The 14,189-nt window shown below is 40.6% G+C and overlaps 1 long non-coding RNA gene across 1 annotated transcript; it reads left to right on the top strand.

Moving 5' to 3' along the window:
- Window positions 1-57: 57 nt before the first annotated feature.
- Window positions 58-13,916, top strand: LOC123742453 (uncharacterized). Its single transcript, XR_006769614.1, has 5 exons — window positions 58-564; window positions 4,607-4,729; window positions 11,386-11,540; window positions 11,660-11,749; window positions 13,069-13,916. It is a non-coding gene; the product is annotated as an uncharacterized lncRNA (long non-coding RNA).
- Window positions 13,917-14,189: the final 273 nt, after the last annotated feature.

The raw sequence follows: 14,189 nt of genomic DNA, 5'->3' as shown, positions 1-14,189 counted from the left end.
TAGGTGTGGCGTTTTGTTATTGTATGAATAGCTGATTGCCGCTTTAAGCGAAACACGTTAATCTGTTTGCGCATGTCCAACGAAGAAGCCCATTTGGCATGGCTGCGGATAAATTACAAGGTCCGTGCTATCCGGTTAGGTAAGGGTTAAGCTTAGGGACTAGAGCTATTCACGGATCCACCTGTACCCAAGGCCCGAGTGAGTCCGGATCCAGATTTCTAAATAATGTCACGGGTCTGGGTCAGATCTGATATGATTGTCATGGGTATGTGTACTTTTCACTGACTTGACCGAAAGGGCCGGTACAGATCCAAACGCGACTGCTGCAGTAGAGAGAGGGAGAGACATTTTATAATTTATGCTGCTGCTCTTGCTTTTCACAAGAGGTAGTTTGTTGTTGTTGTTGGCCAATCATAAATCAGCAAAAGCGGAAATATGCTACGGCCATAGAGCTTCCGTGTGTGTCAAAAGTTAGGAGATATCTAATCAATGGAAGATGGAATTAAAATTACAGAATTAAAAGTTCAAGGAGAAGAATAGGCTACAACGACCAAGAGCTAACAGGTAGGCTGCTTCTTAATATTTGAATGGAGTTGTTCTTTGTAACTGTAGGATGAGAAAGCGCGTGTAGTGCAGCCTCAATTACCCTAGTTAGCTCATGCTTACTAATTCTCCTGGTTTGATGCAGTCAAGACAGGCACTATGTAATCATATTTGATGATAAATAACCTAGCTATTGCAGAGTCTATTATAGCACGAGTTGGCTTGGTTGTTTGCGTCTATCCCTCCTGCCTGTTCATCCCCTTTCCCCCCCTCCTCCTCCTGCTCCTCCCTGCCCCCCGTGTCACTCGCTCACAGTATAGCCCCACCCCGCCTGCAAGAGCGTCATATCTCTCTTCCTCTCGCACTGTATCATCTCCTTTTAATAAAGTTGCTTAAACAAATCAAATCAAATTTATTTATATAGCCCTTCGTACATCAGCTGATTTCTCAAAGTGCTGTACAGAAACCCAGCCTAAAACCCCAAACAGCAAGCAATGCATGTGAAAGAAGCACGGTGGCTAGGAAAAACTCCCTAGAAAGGCCAAAAACCTAGGAAGAAACCTAGAGAGGAACCAGGCTATGAGGGGTGGCCAGTCCTCTTCTGGCTGTGCCGGGTGGATATTATAACAGAACATGGTCAAGATGTTAAAATGTTCATAAATGACCAGCATGGTCAAATAATAATAATCATAGTAGTTGTCGAGGGTGCAACAAGCACGTCCGGTGAACAGGTCAGGGTTCCATAGCCGCGGGCAGAACAGTTGAAACTGGAGCAGCAGCATGGCCAGGTGGACTGGGGACAGCAAGGAGTCATCATGCCAGGTAGTCCTGAGGCATGGTCCTAGGGCTCAGGTCCTCCGAGAGAAAGAAAGAAAGAGAGAAAGAAAGAGAGAATTAGAGAGAGCATATTTAAATTCACACAGGACACCGGATAAGACAAGAGAAATACTCCAGATGTAACAGACTGACCCTAGCCCCCCGACACATAAACTACTGCAGCATAAATACTGGAGGCTGAGACAGGAGGGATCAGAAGACACTGTGGCCCCATCCGATGATACCCCCGGACAGGGCCAAACAGGCAGGATATAACCCCACCCACTTTGCCAAAGCACAGCCCCCACACCACTAGAGGGATGTCTCCAACCACCAATTTACCGTCCTAAGACAAGGCAGAGTATAGCCCACAAAGATCTCCGCCACGGCACAACCCAAGGGGTGGACGCCAACAATGATTGATTTTTGCTGCTTCCCTCACTCGGCTCCGGCCAGGTCTGGATCAGACCAGGTCTGTCTATATGGAACGGGTCTCTAAATTAAAATAAATTGTTTATGCATATTGGGTCTTGGTGGGAAAGCCCCAGCTGGGTCCGTGGAGACCTCTATATGGACGTCAGCAATGACTGGAGGCAAAGCATCAAAAACAGTCAGCTTGCCTCAAAGTATCTCTTCAGGTCATCCCATACAGAACCAGTCAGTCCATGAAGTTGATATTTTTGGCATCGTGTCATTTCCTTTTTTGGGTGTTTGGCAGCATCTCATTTATCTTTTTCTGGCTGCGTCTCCATTCTCTGGTTGCATCTTAATTCTCCACACTTCTCCCAAAGTGTGCACTAGTACACTTTCGCCCATGGATTTAAACGCACTCTAGCCAACGCTTACACCATTTCTATACTTTTAAATCCACGACAGGATGCAGCTTATTTCCTTAAGCCTGAAGTGTGCTCTTGATGACTTGTCTTAATTAATCTGAAATAAAATGACTGGTATGGTATGCGCATTATGGTGGGAAATCCCCCTATCTCTTGTTTACACCAATCAAATTAAATGACAGTTGGGATGAAAGGAACAGATATATACAGTTGATGTCGGAAGTTTACATACACCTTTGCCAAATACATTTAAACTCAGTTTTTCACAATTCCTGACATTTAATCCCAATAAACACTCCCTGTCTTAGGTCAGTTAGGATCACCACTTTATTTTAAGAATGTGAAATGTCAGAATAATAGTTGAGAGAATATTTTATTTCAGCTCTTATTTCTTTCATCACATTCCCAGTGGGTCAGAAGTTTGCATACACTCAATTAGTATTTGGTAGCGTTGCCTTTAAATTGTTTAACTTGGGTCAAGTGTTTCGGGTAGCTTTCCACAAGCTTCCCACAATAAGTTGATGAATGTTGGCCCATTCCTCCTGACAGAGCTGGTGTAACTGAGTCAGGTTTGTAGGCCTCCTTGCTCGCACATGCTTTTTCAGTTCTGCCTACAAATGTTCTATAGGATTGAGGTCAGGGCTTTGTGATGGCCACTCCACTACCTTGACTTTGTTGTCCTTAAGCCATTTTGCCACAACTTTGGAAGTATGCTTGGGGTCATTGTCCATTTGGAAGACCCATTTGCGACCAAGCTTTAACTTCCAGACTGATGTCTTGAGATGTTGCTTCAATATATCCACATAATTTACCTTTCTCATGATACCATCTATTTTGTGAAGTGCACCAGTCCCTCCTGCAGCAAAGCACCCCCACAACATGATGCTGCCACCCCCGTGCTTCACGGTTGGGATGGTGTTCTTCGGCTTGCAAGACTCCCCCTTTTTCCTCCAAACATAACGATGGTCATTATGGACAAACAGTTCTATTTTTGTTTCATCTGACCAGAGGACATTTCTCCAAAAAGTACGATCTTTGTACCCATGTGCAGTTGCAAACCGTAGTCTGGCTTTTTTATTGTGGTTTTGGAGCAGTGGCTTCTTCCTTGCTGAGCGGCCTTTCAGGTTATGTCGGTATAGGACTCGTTTTACTGTGGATATAGATACTTTTGTACCTGTTTCCTCCAACTTCACAAGGTCCTTTGCTGTTGTTCTGGGATTGATTTGCACTTTTTGCACAAAAGTACGTTCATCTCTAGGAGACAGAACGCATCTCCTTCCTGAGCGGTATGACGGCTCTGTGGTCCCATGGTGTTTATCCTTGCGTACTATTGTTTGTACAGATGAATGTGGTACCTTCAGGCGTTTGGAAATTGCTTCCAATGATGAACCAGACTTGTGGAGGTCTACAATTTTATTTCTGAGTTCTTGGCTGATTTCTTTTGATTTTCCCATGATGTCAAGCAAAGAGGCACTGAGTTTGAAGGTAGACCTTGAAATACATCCACGGGTACACCTCCAATTGACTCAAATTATGTCAATTAGCTTATCAGAAGCTTTTAAAGCCATGACATCGTTTTCTGGAATTTTCCAAGCTGTTTAAAGGCACAGTCAACTTAATGTGTGTAAACTTCTGACCCACTGGAATTGTGATACAGTCAATTATATGTGAAATAATCTGTCTGTAAACAATTGTTGGAAAAATTACTTTTGTCATGGACAAAGTAGATGTCCTAACCGACTTGCCAAAACTATAGTTTGTTAACAAGAAATTAGTGGAGTGGTTGAAAAACGAGTTTTAATGACTCCAACCTAAGTCTATGTAAACTTCCGACTTCAACTGTATATTGTTTATTTATCGCTATTATATATATATATATATATATATATATATATGTATATATATATATATATATATATATATATATATATATATAATATATATATATATGTGTATATATATATATGTATAATATATATATATATATATATATATATATATATATATATATATATATATATATATATATATATATATATATGTATATATATATATATATATATATATATATATATATATATATATATATATATATATATATATATATATATATATATATATATGTATATGTATGTGTGTGTATATTCCAACCCATACTTGAAGGCAAAAGATGTCATCACCTGTTTCAGAAGCCATTTCAGACTTCTTGTGTCTTTGCGAAGCACAACTTCCTACCCATAACAGATTCCCTATAAGAAAACATTTGAGAGTGTAAGCAATGTACCTACACCAGTCATGCATGATGATGGATAACTGTGTCCTGTGTATCAGATCATTTAAATGTAATTAATATTATATCTGCATTTAGAATAAATCAAACTTATTTGTCATTGTCTTGTTTTTCTTTACAGATGCCATCTTTTAGAAGAAAACAAGCTACGCTGGTTTACAGAGACAAGACCAGAGGAGTGATAGCACGTACACTCCTGGAAAACAGAAAGGAAAATGCTGCACACTGCTTTTCATGCTCCCAGGTGATATTTATTTACAACGTTTCGACCCTTAGGTCTTCATCAGGCATCCATATCCCAGGGTGGAAGGTCCTATTTATATGGGCAGTACTCAGTGACATCACTTCCTGAAACAGGAGGTAAAAAATGTACAACATAGTTTCACAATATTAACATTCAATGTATCAAAATATATGATCATACACAGAGAATGTGATCAATATTTATAGTAATATACATACACATACAATATTCAATTAGGATAAAAAAAAAACACAATTTAGAATTATTGAAACTATAAAAACGGTTTCAAGTCAAACTCCTCGTTAAGGCCAAGAGGAGACAGTGTGTTCAGCCTGTGGATCCAGAAAGATTCCCTTTGAAGACGTTTCCTCTCAATGTCCCCTCCACTGTGTGACATCTTGACTCTTTGTATTCCAATGTATCTCAGAGAACTAGCAGGATGTCCAGCTTGTACAAAATGAGCAGCAACCGGATTTTTTGTCTCACCTGTCCGTATATTGCTGCGGTGCTCACTGATCTGTGTCTTAAGGCTTCTACGGGTTTTCCCTATGTAAGACAACACCTAAAGTCCCCGCCCCACACACGGAGCAAGACATGGTAATAAACTTGTCCAACAGGTCTGTATCTGATACATGTTCATCTGCCCTAGGTAAGGCACTATAATTTGTTCCAACATCACAGGCCAATGACTGTGACACAGTTATAGACTTTCAAAAGTTTTTTCGTAGTTTGAGATTGACTATATTTTTTGGTAACGGGGTTGCTCCCTATGCACCTGCCAATGTTAATCTATTGAACGATATTAGTAACCAGACAGGAAACTGAAAAAAGTGCTAATGTTTTTCCAATTGATAACCTCAATGACAATGAACTTGACTCTCGCCCTGAGGACATGACAAGGGAAAATACATATTTCACATTTTTACCACCCAAAAGAAATCCCTCTCTTGAAACATAATGCTGCCTAGTTGAGAAAGATGTACATAATCTCCTGGCTAAGAAAAAAAGAATACAAGGTATTCCACAATATGTCCAAAGCAGAGAAAGAATCTCTTATGGAACTGAAAAATGACTCCAGTATCATTATAACCTCTTACATCTAGACGTTCCGCTAGCGGAACACCTGCTCCAATATCCAATGATAGGCGTGGCGCGAATTACAAATTCCTCAAAAATACAAAAACTTCAATTTTTCAAACATATGACTATTTCACAGCATTTTAAAGACAAGACTCTCCTTTATCTAACCACACTGTCCGATTTCAAAAAGGCTTTACAGCGAAAGCAAAACATTAGATTATGTCAGCAGAGTACCCAGCCAGAAATAATCAGACACCCATTTTTCAAGCTAGCATATAATGTCACAAAAACCCAGAAGACAGCTAAATGCAGCACTAACCTTTGATGATCTTCATCAGATGACACACCTAGGACATTATGTTATACAATACATGCATGTTTTGTTCAATCAAGTTCATATTTATATCAAAAAACTGCTTTTTACATTAGCATGTGACGTTCAGAACTAGCATACCCCCCGCAAACTTCCGGAGAATTTACTAAAATTTTACTAAATTACTCACGATAAACGTTCACAAAAAGCATAACAATTATTTTAAGAATTATAGATACAGAACTCCTCTATGCACTCGATATGTCCGATTTTAAAATAGCTTTTTGGTGAAAGCACATTTTGCAATATTCTAAGTACATAGCCCAGCCATCACGGGCTAGCTATTTAGACACCCGGCAAGTTTAGCCTTCACCAAAATCAGATTTACTATTACAAAAGTTTGATTACCTTTTGTTGTCTTCGTCAGAATGCACTCCCAGGACTGCTACTTCAATAACAAATGTTGGTTTGGTCCAAAATAATCCATCGTTATATCCAAATAGCGGCGTTTTGTTCGTGCGTTCCAGAAACTATCCGAAATGGTAAATCAGGGTCGCGCGCATGGCGCAATTCGTGACAAAATCTTTTCTAAATATTCCATTACCGTACTTCGAAGCATGTCAACCGCTGTTTAAAATCAATTTTTATGCAATTTATCTCGTAAAAAAGCGATACTATTCCGACCGGCAATCTCCTTTTCGGTAAACAGAGGAAAAATCACAAAGACGGGGGCAGCCAGTGCACGCGCCTAAGCCCACAGTCCCTTGATCGGCCACTTGAGAAAGGCGATAATGTGTTTCAGCCTGGGGCTGGGATGACGACATTCAGGTTTTTCCCGGGCTCTGAGAGCCTATGGAAGACGTAGGAAGTGTCACGTTAGAGAAGAGATCCTTTGTAATGAATAGAGATGGCAAAGAAGTTCAAGAAATGGTCAGACAGGGTACTTCCTGTACAGAATCTTCTCACGTTTTGGCCTGCCAAATGAGTTCTGTTATACTCACAGACACCATTCAAACAGTTTTAGAAACTTTGGAGTGTTTTCTATCCAAAGCTAATAATTATATGCATATTCTAGTTTCTGGGCAGGACTAATAATCAGATTAAATCGGGTACGTTTTTTATCCAGCCGTGAAAATACTGCCCCCTAGCCATAACAGGATTAAACCTGCCGACAAAGGAGGTGCAATAGTCTGCTGCATTTAGTATCACTATGAAAAGGACATTCTGAGACAAATTCTGAGACAACTTAGTGAGGATGACTCCCAAAGTACCCTACTAATCAATTCAAGTCTCTGATCCATGATAAATTGTCAACATTTTTTGAATGAAAGGGAAATTACAAAGCCAGAATATGACTAGATTAAAGTTGACTGCCCAACCACACCTGTCATATACACTCTACCCAACATTCACAAGAGCATGACACCACCTATACCAGGCAGGCCCATTGTGAGCAGTAACGGATCTCTGACAGAGAATATCTCTACCTTTGTAGACCATTTTGTGAGACCCTGGGTGATCTCCCTCCCCACATATACTAGAGACTATTGATTTTATACATTTTTTTAAAATCTGTGGACCATATATCTGAAAATTCTATTCTGTGTATTTTTTATGTTACCAGTCTATATACTAACATCCCCACCAGGGCGGCCTAGAGGCGCTCAATTTCTACCTCAATGAAAGTCCCCCTAATGCTCTACCCAGCACCAATTGTATTGTGGACTTGGCTGAACTGGTACTAACCTCCAACTATTTTCTCTGTAGAGGTGACTTCTTCCTCCAGACCAAAAGGACAGCGATGGGGAGCACTATGGCTCCTTATTATGCTAACCTATATCTAGGAATGTTTGAAAAACAGGTGGTGCTGAATCCAGACCTGAACCCTTTTCTCACCAATATTCTCCTAATTCTGAGATATTTGGATTACATTTTCGTGATCTATACAGGCACCCAGGAAGAACTTTTGGAATTCCATGCTTATCTAAACTCTATGAATGAACACCTTCACTTCATCGTTAACTATGACCTATCACAAATCAGTTTTCTTGATGTGATGGTTATTAAGGACAAAGCATCCCTCTCTACAGATCTCTATAGGAAACCTACGGACAGGAATACCCTCCTTAGAGGTGACAGCTTTCATCCATGTCAACATAAAGAAATGTAGCCTAATTATGAATTAATAGATTTAGTTAACATTAGATAGTTCATCCAGAGATTCTTACCTTTGCCTTGATTCGGCAGTCTCGCACCAGATCATCATGGCATTTGTAGTTCTTTATGATAGCCACATTAGCAGCTAATTAGCGTTTCATTTTTGGGGGGTAAATACATGCGAATATATTGATAAAATTCAGCTTGTCCTAGAAAAATGTACAGTTATCAAAACGTCACGTTAGGGTAATCCTACATGAAACACAGCCCTTATTTTAAGTGTTTCTAAAATCTATGGGAAAAATGAATGGTGGAAAAACTATTATTAGAACCATTTCCCTGATTGACCTCTAGGTTTTATGGGTATTATGACTCATACTGTGGTACTCTATAGTCCACTCAGTAACAGTAAAAGGACTCTCCAACCATTTTCCTGGAGAGCTACCCTTCTGTAGGTCTTTGCTCCAACCCCAGTTGTAACTAACCTGATTCAGCTAATCAACCAGCTAATTATTAGAATCAGGTGTACTAGATTAGGGTGGCTGCAGTTCTGCAGCTGTGAGCTGGAACCTGGGGCTGACTATATTCAACCTGTTTGAAAATGATCGGGACACCGCAAGTGCCCGTGTGAGCCATCAACCTCAAATCGGTATGTGCTTACACTTTACGAGCTGCGGCGTTACATTTCACTCCGGGTTTGCTCCGATTTCCTCCAACTTGGAAAAATACGCCAAGAGCTGATCGGGAGCCATAGATCGGAAGGAATGCAAGCACCATTCTAACCATTGACAGCCGCAATCGCGGCCATGTTTGTTGCCATTTGCAGTGGTGCGTAACGTCAGGGTTCAGCATGTGGGTCCAGAGATATTACCCGAGTTGTGAGCTGAAACCTGTCACCCTGATCCGCCACAGACTCTAGCTTGCTACCTCCCATTAATTTCAGTGGACCTCCTGCGCCAGTTTGCAGCCCTGCATATGGAGTGTAGGGTGTCTTGGCTGGGGATGACCTTGCTGGAAAGCAGTTGTATTTTAAATTGTAAATCAAACCATACATTTAAGTGTTTTCTATGAGGGGTAGTTTTTAATTCTCCAGCCAGTTGAGCTCTACAAGAAGCTCACAAATGATTCCTTTGAGGAGTTCAAACATTGTCAGTTTGAACGAGAGACTGTCAGGAAGTTGGCGCCACTGACCTCAGATGGAATAAACGGAGAATCTCAATTGCATACTCCTCACATCCTTGTTAACCTGTCTCCTCCCTTTCATCTACACAGATTGAAGTGGATTTAACAAGTGACATCAATAAGGGATCATAGCTTTCACCTGGTCAGTCGATGTAATGACAAGAGCAGGTGTTCCTAATGTTTTGTACAGTCAGTAGCGAGCCGTCATTCAGGGCAGGTGGGGCAGAGCAAAAAAATATATAATAAAAAAATTCTAGCCCTCTGGGTCCTGCCATATAATTACATTAGTAATGCCCTTCCAAGAAGGTCATTGGCCATAGATAAAATGACATTAAATCACGTTATATGTACAGTAGCTTTGATTGGACTGATCATGCCAACATCTTACTTTCAAAATCTTAGCTAGCAGTCATCATCATGATTCAAGTTGACAATCTACTGGCAAATCCTTTTTAATCCTTGTCATATGAAGAGAAGTAATGACGATAAATTACAGATAAAACGTATCGGTGCTCATCGGCCATAAACATTATACAACAAGTTGGAAATCACAAATTCAACAATGAGTGGTTTAGAAGTAATCGTGACAGTGGCTAACTGCAAGCATTGCAACTGGGAAGTCGGGAATAAACGAGTTCAGACTGGGAAAATACGTTTTGAAAGGTCATCCAACTCGGAATTGTAAATCTTTGTAAAATTGTAAAACATTTGCCCATGAAGAATCGCTGCGCCACCCTGTTCAAGTGAGCCCATCATAACAAGGTGAGTCCAAAAATGTCTTATATGCTGCTGCATAAATTATGTAATATGCCAGGGAGATATGCATACAGTAGCTAAGAAAGTAATACTAAGTGTATGTTGTGTTGTAAGCCGTTAGTACCCCATGTGCCTCATCCTAATAATTTGGTCTATTTTCACCTCATAATTTCGCCTATTGTTACTGTTTTTGACTTGGTGGTGCACATGTAGCCTATAACCTGTTTTTTGAGCAATGTCATCATCTAATATTTTAAGATCTTTCATTGTCTGCTTATATGCCCTCTTTATTTATCCTACGATTCTGACTTGGTGTACAGGGAATGTTCTGCATTCTGTCACTGTACATTTCAAAAGTGCTGAACACATAGTTATATTGACTACGTCCGTCTTAGCTCACACATTAATGTCTTATTTGAAATTACGGATTGCCTCTTCTCCGTTCATCGTTCCCTTATGCCATCTCAATTGTCAGTAGAAACCACATTTGTTTAAGCAAGTCAGCCATATCAGCTATGTTTTTTTTTAAATCAGTGAATGAGGCTGAATGAACTGTTTCTCTGCCAGACAAGGCTCTGCTGATAGCCAGGTGTAGTGGTGGTAAGGATTCACTCCATGGTCCTGGAAAGAAAGCTCTGCTGTTGGGACAGCTTTATGTAGGCCCTAACAGTTTGTGGGCACCGCTTGTCGCCGTTATAGTGCAATTCATGTATTGTTTGGTGTTGTGTTGTGTAGTGGCCTTTGCTGGCATGCACCTAAAAAATGTTTTGGGAGTTTGCTCCACCAAGATTTACATGCTAAAATCACCACTGTGTACAGTCATTGTATAAAGTCTCAGTAAGCTAATTTGTGATACAGTGAATGGTAATACACATATAGGTGAATTTGTCCCAATACTTTTGGTCTCCTAAAATGGGGGGACTATGTACACAAAGTTCTGTAATTTCTAAACAGTTCACCTGATATGGATGAAAATACCCTCAAATTAAAGCTGACAGTCTGCTCTTCAATTATATCATTGTATCATTTAAAATCCAAAGTGCTGGAGTACAGAGCCAAAACAACAACGGTATTCATAAACAGCTAGTTGTAATCTGTCCTAGTTCCTTAATTCAACATCACCCATTGTAATGCTCATTATGGTTTCTGATTGTATTTTACATTTCAGGTCACAGATGGTACCAGATATGTGACTTGTAGCAGGCTTGCTGACGGAGAACAAATTAAGTTTGTGGTCTTACCTACAAAAGTTTGGGAAGATCACAAAAGAGATGACACCATCACTGATTCCCTCCTCTGTTACTCAGCCAGGGTCAGGGCAAGGTAGGTATTGAGAGGGCCCATTTTTCAGGATTGTGTTGATATCCCATCATTTTGCACAGAATACAACGGCAATGTATTTTAAACAATCTATGAAATGTATGTTCACCTTCATGTTTTAGCACTGGAAATACAACTCTGTCGGCAGAACGTCCTGAAGGAGGAAACCGAGGCAAAGGAGGAGTTGATGGTGCTGCTAGGCAGCATTCCAGGTTAGATTCCATGTGTTTTGCTCATATCTTTTGTTTATATGTAATGATCCATTTCTGCCAATTCAATCAGTTGAATATGTCATAGGCAGCACACTGTCGGACGTAGAAGTTTGAACCAATCAGATAAAGGAGACCCTCACAGAGAAGAGGATGTTGTCCCTGATACGTGGAAACTCTCGCACAGCAAGTAGTTGCTACGTCTCTGACCTAAGGTTTTATCCCATTCTATAGACACAGTCTGGCTTAGCCCTGCCATTCATGACCGACACGTTCCTATAGTGTGCGCTGTGTCCTGCTCCCACCATCTCCTGGATCTGCATAGCTACTCCCTGTTGCTTTATACTCGGATCACCTCCTGTTGTCAGCTGCCATTTTCCACTACATATCCCAGAAACTTAAGTGGCCCCTCCCCTGCTTAGTAACCCTTTACACTCGTACCCGTATACGGGCTGAAAATAGCAGATTTGGGCACTAATAAGAGCCTAAATTGTAACGTAGTGGCTATACAGTAACATGCTATATATGACGTCAGAGCTCAGGCTCTGCGATTCACAGCTCTGTATGGGTTTTGACTGACAGTCGTTCTGAACTTGAGCACTGCACGCGACAAGAAGTTTCCCCCATCCCTCCCGGTAATTAGGCAACTTTTGCACATTTCTTGTTGTCTGAGTGGGGGATATGCTTTAAATGAAAATGACTCGATGTATTTTGAAAGATAAGACGTGGAGGATTATAATAAATACCACTTTGACGTCATACAAGCAAGCCAAACACCCATGAGTCCAAAATTGCACTTCACATTTCCAAATCTTAAAACGCATGTCATATACAGTGTCAACATTTATGATCACTAACTTTGTTTGATGTATAGTTACAAGATGACACGGCATCATACCCTGGGTGGTTCTGAACAAAATGAACCTACGTTTGTTTATTGTGAAGGAAATTCGCCGTGGCACATGCACCTGCCACTCATGACTCCTTTCTATGCGCACCAAAAGGATGTTTCCCTGAATTGCATTGTGAAAGCCTGACACTATAAGATCATATTTTATTACATAACTACTAATGTTGGCAATAGATCAAGCTTTCAAATCATGCCTACCTGACCCAGATTGCGATTTATAATGGACTGTTTTTGGATTGTGTAAACAACAATCACTGATGACAATCACAGCTGACCACTCTGCTTGAAATGTAAATCACTTTTTTAGGATGCTGTCTCCATCATATTTGTCCCTGTATTGGTACAACTGTATATGAAAGATTTCGATCAAACGTCAAGATTTATATTACCATTTATTTTCAATTGTTTTTAGATGGATCAACCATTGCTGTGCGGCTCTCCAGAAATGTCAAGCGGAAATAGCAGAGAATAAAACACCAGATCGACGCCGACAATGGAAGGAACCTCAAAATGACTGGAGTATGTGGATGTTCTCTGGCAAGACCATCCAGTCTGGTCCCAGGTGTCCAACAGCTTGGGAGCCAGTCTGCTCCGGGCCAAGCAGCGTGTAGTGATGCTGCACAACATGTGCCTTAGGGCAGCTGAGGAGAGGCACCTTATAGAGCCACACCTACACAATGGCCTTTTTTATTGCCAGAGAGAGCTGGGGCTTTTTGAAGAGGCCCTTGCTTCTCTTGGGCAGTGTTAGGCCGAGCCAATGCCTCTGTGCTGCTCCCAAATAAAATGCAGAACAGATTGAACTTCCAGCAAGCATTTACAATGTTGGCTGGGGGTGGTATGGTCAGGACTGATGTAGAGGTGGTGGACAGTGACCCAGAGGATGAAAGTGGTTAAGGAATGACTGTCTGTTTGAAGTGGTATCGTTTGAGTTAGATATTATTCCTGTTTTCCCAAGATATTTTTATGGAAATGGTATCGTTGGAGTTAGATTAGATTATTATATTATATTCCAGTTATGAACTATTGTCACGGGTTTCGTCGGTGAAGGAGGACCAAAATGCAGCAGGACTGTGTTTGTTCATTTTGAACATTTATTAAATCAAAACGAACACAAAAACAACAAACAAGAGAACGAACGATCCACTGACAGTCTGGCAAGGCACAAGGCTAAACACAACAATTTCCCACAAACACACCCAACTAATATAGGACTTCCAATCAAAGGCAACACCACACAGCTGCCTTCAATTGGAAGTCCACCCCAATTAACTCCACATAGAAACACACTTACTAGACTACACATAGAAATACATAAACTTAGACCATAAACCAAAAAACCTGGAAATACTAAATCAAACACCCTTTTACCAAAACACCACCCCGGACCACATAAAACAAATACCCTCTGCCACGTCCTGACCAAACTACAATAACAATTAACCCTTATACTGGCCAGGACGTGACAACTATACTGAACGAAAATATAAACGCAACATGTAAAGTGTTGGTCCCATGTTTCATGAGTTGAAATAA

Source organism: Salmo salar, chromosome ssa04 (genome assembly GCF_905237065.1).
Source record: "Salmo salar chromosome ssa04, Ssal_v3.1, whole genome shotgun sequence".
Classification (NCBI taxonomy): Eukaryota; Metazoa; Chordata; class Actinopteri; order Salmoniformes; family Salmonidae; genus Salmo; species Salmo salar.
Note: the sequence above shows the minus strand (reverse complement) of the source record. Positions and strands in the feature narration are given on the sequence as shown.